The following is a 7,404-nucleotide window of genomic DNA, read 5'->3' on the forward strand; positions in this document are numbered from 1 at the left end:
TTTCATTGCTTAATTTCATCGAAAAGTCTCGGATGAACACTGTAGATCGTATAGACTGACCGATCGAGAAACGGGCCGCGATACTCGACATGTGAGAGTTGAGTAAGGAAGAAGAGTAGTTGGGTGTAAAGATTTGTTAACGAATGTATGTCCCCTGTGCATGTGAAACTCAATGCAAAGGGTGTTACGGTGTAGAAATTACGATTGTAACAGTGTAGTGAAAGGGTTGACTTGTTTCTGAAAGAGACGCATGCATAGAAATACGAGTTTAGGTTTCTCTGGATTTGCATGAAAGTTAGTATTCGAAGAGATGTGATTGTAGTTCCTTAAACATCAGCGATGGCGAGACTGAAGGCATGGGAGATGATTTCTAGAGAAAATTGAGAGAACTTTTGAATGAGGCACATCAGAGGTTGCATTGGTATGTTAGAGGGATACCTCAGAATGTGCTCCAGCATTTTGACGACTTCCACATGAAGGATAATGATGATAAAGTGTTGAGCGTGTAAAATGATTCTTACTAAGCTCCCTAATATATATTAGTGAGGAAATGCCGACGGAAAGGTTATTAGTACGATATTAGCACGTATATTTTCCTGTAAAAATAAAAGTGTGAGTAATAAGAAGGCCATGAAAGAATGTGAATTAAAAACATTGGTTTATAGCCTAGGATGACTTAAGTTTGTTTCGCCAGTTTGACCATTTCTGAGAGAATAGATAAAATTCAAAACCAAACAGATACACGATAGAATATGCATAATAAATAGTTTGATAATAAACTGTGGTCAGTGAAAGTGATGGGCGAATGTGGTCAGAGAGCCTCGAGAAGAGGAATATCATACATGTAAGTCTCAGGAGCAGAAGAGCATGTTTGCATTAATGTGCGTATTCGACAAACGTGGAAGAAGTAGACATGCACAGAATAGGGCAGCTTGAAGCAATATAGAGGGTAAACTCTTCCCCCTTCGAAACCTGATACATACCACGTTTTTCTTCACAGTTCCCACCCCGAACACGATCGTCATATTTAAAATGTGCCCCAGCCACCCCCTAAACTAAATGACTCAGTCCAATCATCAAAATACCACATCCCTCCCCTACTCAACCCCCTCCAAAAATCGGACTCACTCGTTAAACATGCTCAACCTTTTTACTACTATGTTGTTCTATTTTGAATGAATAATAAAATATATGCTAAAATAAGGGTCAATTTTAATCTACATGGCATCCTGCAAGTCATTGCTATGGCGTTTGGCATGGGGTGATTACACACAAGGCATGCAACACCAAAAATTAAGTTTGTCTTAATTTTTAGTAGCAATATATTTCTGAAAAATAATTCAAATAAGGATAAAATCATGATAACCACAATTGAATTCACTACGGTATCTAAGTGAGATACATTTCCCTACGCGTTCCATTCGAACTGCCTGACTATGATAACAGCAGATATTGTCTAGCTATGATAACAATAGAAATTATTTTTAAAAAATGACGCGATTATTTTTATGCTAAATCACATCCAATCGACCATTTTACTGACTTTTACTTTATTTTTACTTAATCTTGTATCCATTTATCTTCCTCGATCCTTAACCAAAATTTATTCACTCAAGTTTGCTTTATATAGCCCCTTCTATGCATCCCAGCGCGTAACTCAATTTTTTTATTAATTACTATCGTATTGATTTCAACACAGGCACCGTTTGTTGAAATATAAAGAAGCGGAGATATGAAACGTAAACAAATCTATCATTATTAAATTCTTGATTGTTATATTCTTACTTGATTAGCCTTCCCTCTATGATATCTCTTTCCAAAGAAGTCATTTCCTTCCACCAACTATTAATGGAATTTAATCATTTCGCATCTGAAATTTACGACAGCAATGATGATGCGGGATGGGAGAAAATGGCCCTTCCTCACCAATGTTTCATTAAGACTCAATTTAACGTCATCATGGGCCCGGAGCAGCTAATCTCTTCTCTACCTCTCACCCCCTTTTCCAGCGGGCGGGCTTGACTGGATTAATTCCTATAAGCACAAAGCGGTAACTTTCCGCAGCAAGAATTTTCAAGAACAATACGAGACGGGAGAATTCCACTTTCCCATCACAGACTGCTCGCCGCTGCGGGGAGACAGGCGGCGCCCCCAGTCAATTGGCAGAAACATTCGCGTTCAAAAGAAAGCATAACCCACTGTTTGATCCCCTTGTTATCCCACCGAGGGGCAATTAACAGCTCTTGGAATTCTCTACCCTAGGCTTGCCCCTCTGATACTTCGGGACCACATGGTTCGTATGGTAGTAAACAGGCTTCTTGCCGGACCCCTTCTTCCCTCCCCCATATGATCCATTCAAACGACCTTCCTCAAACTCATCCCCCGCGGAGGAAAAACTTTCCGTGTAGTGCTTTCCATAAACCTTTCCACTGCCTCCCACTGAGGAACTTTTATGACCAGTTCAACAACTACTCCCTTCTCCGAGAAATCTTGCATGTATATATGGGTTCTAAGATGGACCACGGCGTTAGTCTACGTCGGAAGACATTGCCCTACAATTGAGCATACCGGCCTTTTGAAGTCTAAGGAAACCCACGGAAATCGTCGCCGCTGCTTAGAGGAGATTTGTGTTCCGAGTCGATTCTCACCTCCGCTTGTCGACAATAGTAAGTAGCAACATTTTTATTTGTCGCATGTCAACATTTTCTTTCAATCCTTAGGAATATATAGAAACTTTTAATTCAAAATCCAATTTCATGTCAAGCTGTTTTGTGATATTGCTGTCTTTAATGGTATGCACTCATTATCCACAGAGGGTCGGTCCATCACTCAATTCTAAACTAAATTACTACGATTGATTAACTTCAAATAAATTGTCACAATTTTTGCCTTTTTCACTTCCTCTTCTCAACAACACCCTTAATCATGAAGTATACATAGTATAACCTGATATTTCTTTCACAGTATGTAGAGTTAATATATACATACTTTTCATAAGAGTAAAAAGTAATAATGGCTATGATAAATAAATATAATGCGTTAAAACCTATTTTTAAAATCTTAAATGGTTACATATATATAACTCCTGAAAGCAATACCCCTCAGACCGTAGCAACCATAGTTAACCAAGTAAACTATTACAAAAATCAACTTGGCATATTAAAGTTAAGGTAATTTCTTCAGCATTTATCAGTCGGAGAAATTATGAACAGAAATAGTGAATCTGATATTTTACAAAATAAGATCAATAATCGAGTTCAAGCCTACCTTTAAATATTTCTTTTAGGAATTGTGAGAACGCATTTGGGTCAGATGCATAATGTTACTCCACTGGAAGACGTCTTATATGACAGTCAGCTTACTTATGTGAGAGGCAGGTATTATTTTCCTGGTTTCCTTCTGCACAGTTCAACCTTCACAGATCCCTAACATAGGGTATTTTTGAAGTTGGCTGAAACACATTCTACACCAAATCTCCTGGCTGCATTTAGAAAAACTTTTTCAAAAAACCCCTTGGTAGCTTTAACTGAATAAAACCTCTAAGAACATGGGCTGAAAACATGTTATGTAATAAACAATGATGTAACTAATTCACAGCTTAAAAAAACTATTTTCTGGTCCCTAGGCCAAATAATTTAAACTAGCAGTCTTTATTAGTAAGTTATTTAAATTTGGTGAAACACATTTGAAAAAATCTACCTCACAGTTCCATTCACAAATGACAGATAGTGAAAATAGCATAAAATCAACAAATCTGTAAACCTTAACTTCAGGAATCTTAAAAGCAGGGGATATTTTCACTTATCATATCATTGCAATAAAATGTATCTTGACACACTTATAGCCCACCAACTGCTACCCATCTCCTTAATCGGCAAAATAGCTAAAGAAATACAAAGTTCAACTTATAAGATACTGTTTGTAATATGATTACAACCAAAGCTACACACAGCCAAAGTCACCAACTTCAATTGGTGTAACCCATTCAGCAATAAGTTAATGAATGAAAAATTGTTGCTATCCAGGTCCACTGCATGGACTAAACAAATAATAACCAAATATCAACACTATCCCAAAATATGTAAGGCTTAAATGAATAATAAGGGTGGAGAATAATATGGGAATAATGTACCTGGCTAGAGAAGACCTTAACCTTCTGTCTTCTTCCATCACTTGAAAATCAAATGAAAGCATGAGATTATACTGCCTACATCATAAATTGCCTGTGGCATCAAGCTCTTGAGCAGGTGATGACTTTTGATTACCTAGTATGCACTTTTTCATGATCACCTAACTTTACAAAATTGTCTTTACATGCTTCAAACCTGGTGCAAGCATAACCATCTAAATCTCAATTTTAAAAATGCTATTCTGTAACATTCAGCCAGAAAAGAAACCCACAGCTTAATAAATGTAAACTAGACAATTTTCATACAGCCAAGCTAACAAATATCTAGGAGTTACATTCGACTCACAGCTAACATTTCATCAACTTTTGACTCTATCCAATCTTAAGCATATTTAAATTACTTGGATTTATCTTCTTCTATAGTAAAAACTTAAGTCATATAGAGCCATTTAAAGTTCTGTTTAACTCATTAGTAAGGACACTCAGAGAATATTGCTATATTGTCTGGTCACCCTACAACAAACTCTATATTCACACAATTAAATGTGCTTGAGAGAAAATTCGAGTGCAAAATTGCATTTAAATTCAACTTTCACATTGATCCCTAGTTATCATGAAACGTTAACTATGCTTAGCCTTCCCTCCTTACATAAAGTAGGATTATTAATAACATAACTTTTCTTTATAAATTACTACATAATATGATTGCTTCCTTGGAACTCCTAAGTGTAATATATTGCTAAGTACCTCCTCATTACATAAGGTATGAAGCACTTTTTGATATTAGATAACACGCACAACATCAAATTTATAACTCACCTATACGTCAGATTAGGAGAGATGCCAACAGCTGTGATAATATTGATTTATTTTCTATCTCACAACAGTCCCTTAAAATAATGTTGTAAAAATTCCTCAAAAATTTTAGAACACTTAATTTTGCATACATTTTGTTTTCTGATATAAAGAGGTCTGTTAATAACTACTACTACCATTTAACACAGTTTCATCATCTGTCTGTAACAAGTGCCTTATTTCTGTTCAAATCTTCTAATCATGGATATAATTTAATATTGATCTTTTTCCTACATCATTTAAGCTATGCATGCATGTGTACATGTATACCATTTGAAAATGTCCTTCGTGCATTGAAACTCAAAATTATTTTTCGATTCTATATTAAACATTACTTCTCAACTATGAGTAGGTACCTTTATGAGATCTTTACCATAGTGATGATGTTTCTTATAATGGTTCAATGAATATGTTTTTGCTTTACTCTTCGTAAAAATGGTTATTCCAATTAATAATAATAAGATAATCTAGTACAATGGCAATATTGATTAGATTCAAACATTTCTTCAGCCACCATGGAAACTGAATAAGACTATGGACGATGCATCCACCAGAATTTTGGTCAAAAATAAAAATTTCCTAAAATATGCAGGCCTCTGCAGTGTCATATTGAAGTATTATCAATTGAAAAGTATGTCCCACTTAACAAGTAGGAGCTAGTGATGTGGTTTTAACCACAAGACATTGTACACTTTTCTCAGAATTCCCATCAATCCCACCATCCAACCAGCAACAGCAGATATTAATTATCAACAGCAAAGAGTCTTTAGTTGTCATTCCACTTCGTCCCTACCTTATCTTTCCCCGAAAACTTTTTTCCTTCTAAATAAATGGTCTTCGATATGATTTGGCTCCAATGTCACCTATTTCATCCAAAAATCATTTTATGAAGGGCACAACTGTTAACCATTAACACCTAACGATGTACAATTGATAAAAAAATAAAGGAATTAGTAAATGTTAATGTACAGCATGAAACACAATTAATAAAAATCTTTTCCTATGAAATCATGAAACTAATGTTCTTCTTATAATATTAAAAGCCTCCACTAAAAAAGAATTAAGTCAGTGCCCTGAAATTTCTTACAAATGAGTTTCACATTATTATATTTGCTTACTTCTATTTGCATATATCAAATCTTCAACTAAAGAATGCACATTTTTGCAGTCATGAGTACCGCCCATAATCTCTGCTAAGAGTAAAACCCTCAGGGACAAGCTTTGTAAAACTATCCCTATCGATTTTAAAATTTCTAAAGGTTACTCAAATGGTGCTAACATCATTTAATCTGTTTGAATGCTTGCTTACTCTACATTTTTCCTTTTTAACTTCTTCGTAACTCTAACTGCCTTTATGCTGTCTATACAGTCAATTCTCTCATATCCTCTATCCTGCATTCTCACTCCTACCACAGCCTTTAAAGTCCCACTACCAATCAATATTTACTCTTTGTCTTTCCCAGATTTCCCCCAGCAAATTCCTCTCTTTTCTCACCCAATGTAAATATTCAACATTAGTCTACCACTGTCCAACTTATTTTATCCATTCTTCTTGACAAAAATGTCTCAAATACCCCAAATCTATGCTCATCCTCTAGCTCTAAGATCAGGTTTCAGATCCATACAGCATTATACTCCACATTAAAGGATGTATCAATCTTTTCTTTATTCATTAAATCAGGAATACCTGCCATCAATTCCCTTCTATGAATCATTTGCCAATCTTATTCTTCTACAAATATCCATTCCCACTTTCCTCATAAATATTGTCAGTGCTTACCTTGGATACCAGATGGAATCTTGGTTATCATACAAGAATAAGTAGAAATCTTAGTATATCTTTGAGACAAATGCCTAGAGGATAAAAAGCAGGGGTTGACATTCCCTGAGAAACATAAGAAATGGTAGTAAAACAATTCTAAATCTCTGGATTATAGAGCATACATTTCATTCCTTTCTATCAGCGGATATTAAGTTTACATGCGTGCTTATAAAGCAAGGATTCACAAGGTAAGACCATTTCTATTTGAATTAGTCCAAGAGTGAACAGCAATTTCGTTTGGAGTAAACCAACTAGTGGGAACTGCAATTAATACCACTACAAAGTGCTACCAAAGAGAAATTATTTGTGCTGAAACAATCGAAATTATAGATAGATGGTGGATGTGAAAAACTATAAAAAGCTGAAAACAAAAATAAATTTTATTGACAAAATGCTGATGGAAAGTTACAATCTTTGAAAACATTTAGTTGATGCTACAAGATGTTCGAAAACGAGAATATACAAATGCCAGACTACAGAGGAAATAGTGAAATGACCTTACCCATGTGCAGATACACTACGACGTTTCAAGTATAAAAATACTATATTACCCTTAAAAAAATTCAAAATTGTGGCATTTTAATGAATTTTGATTTCC

This window comes from Hetaerina americana, unplaced genomic scaffold (assembly GCF_022747635.1).
Source record: "Hetaerina americana unplaced genomic scaffold, ioHetAmer1.1.p SCAF_9, whole genome shotgun sequence".
Lineage (NCBI taxonomy): Eukaryota > Metazoa > Arthropoda > Insecta > Odonata > Calopterygidae > Hetaerina > Hetaerina americana.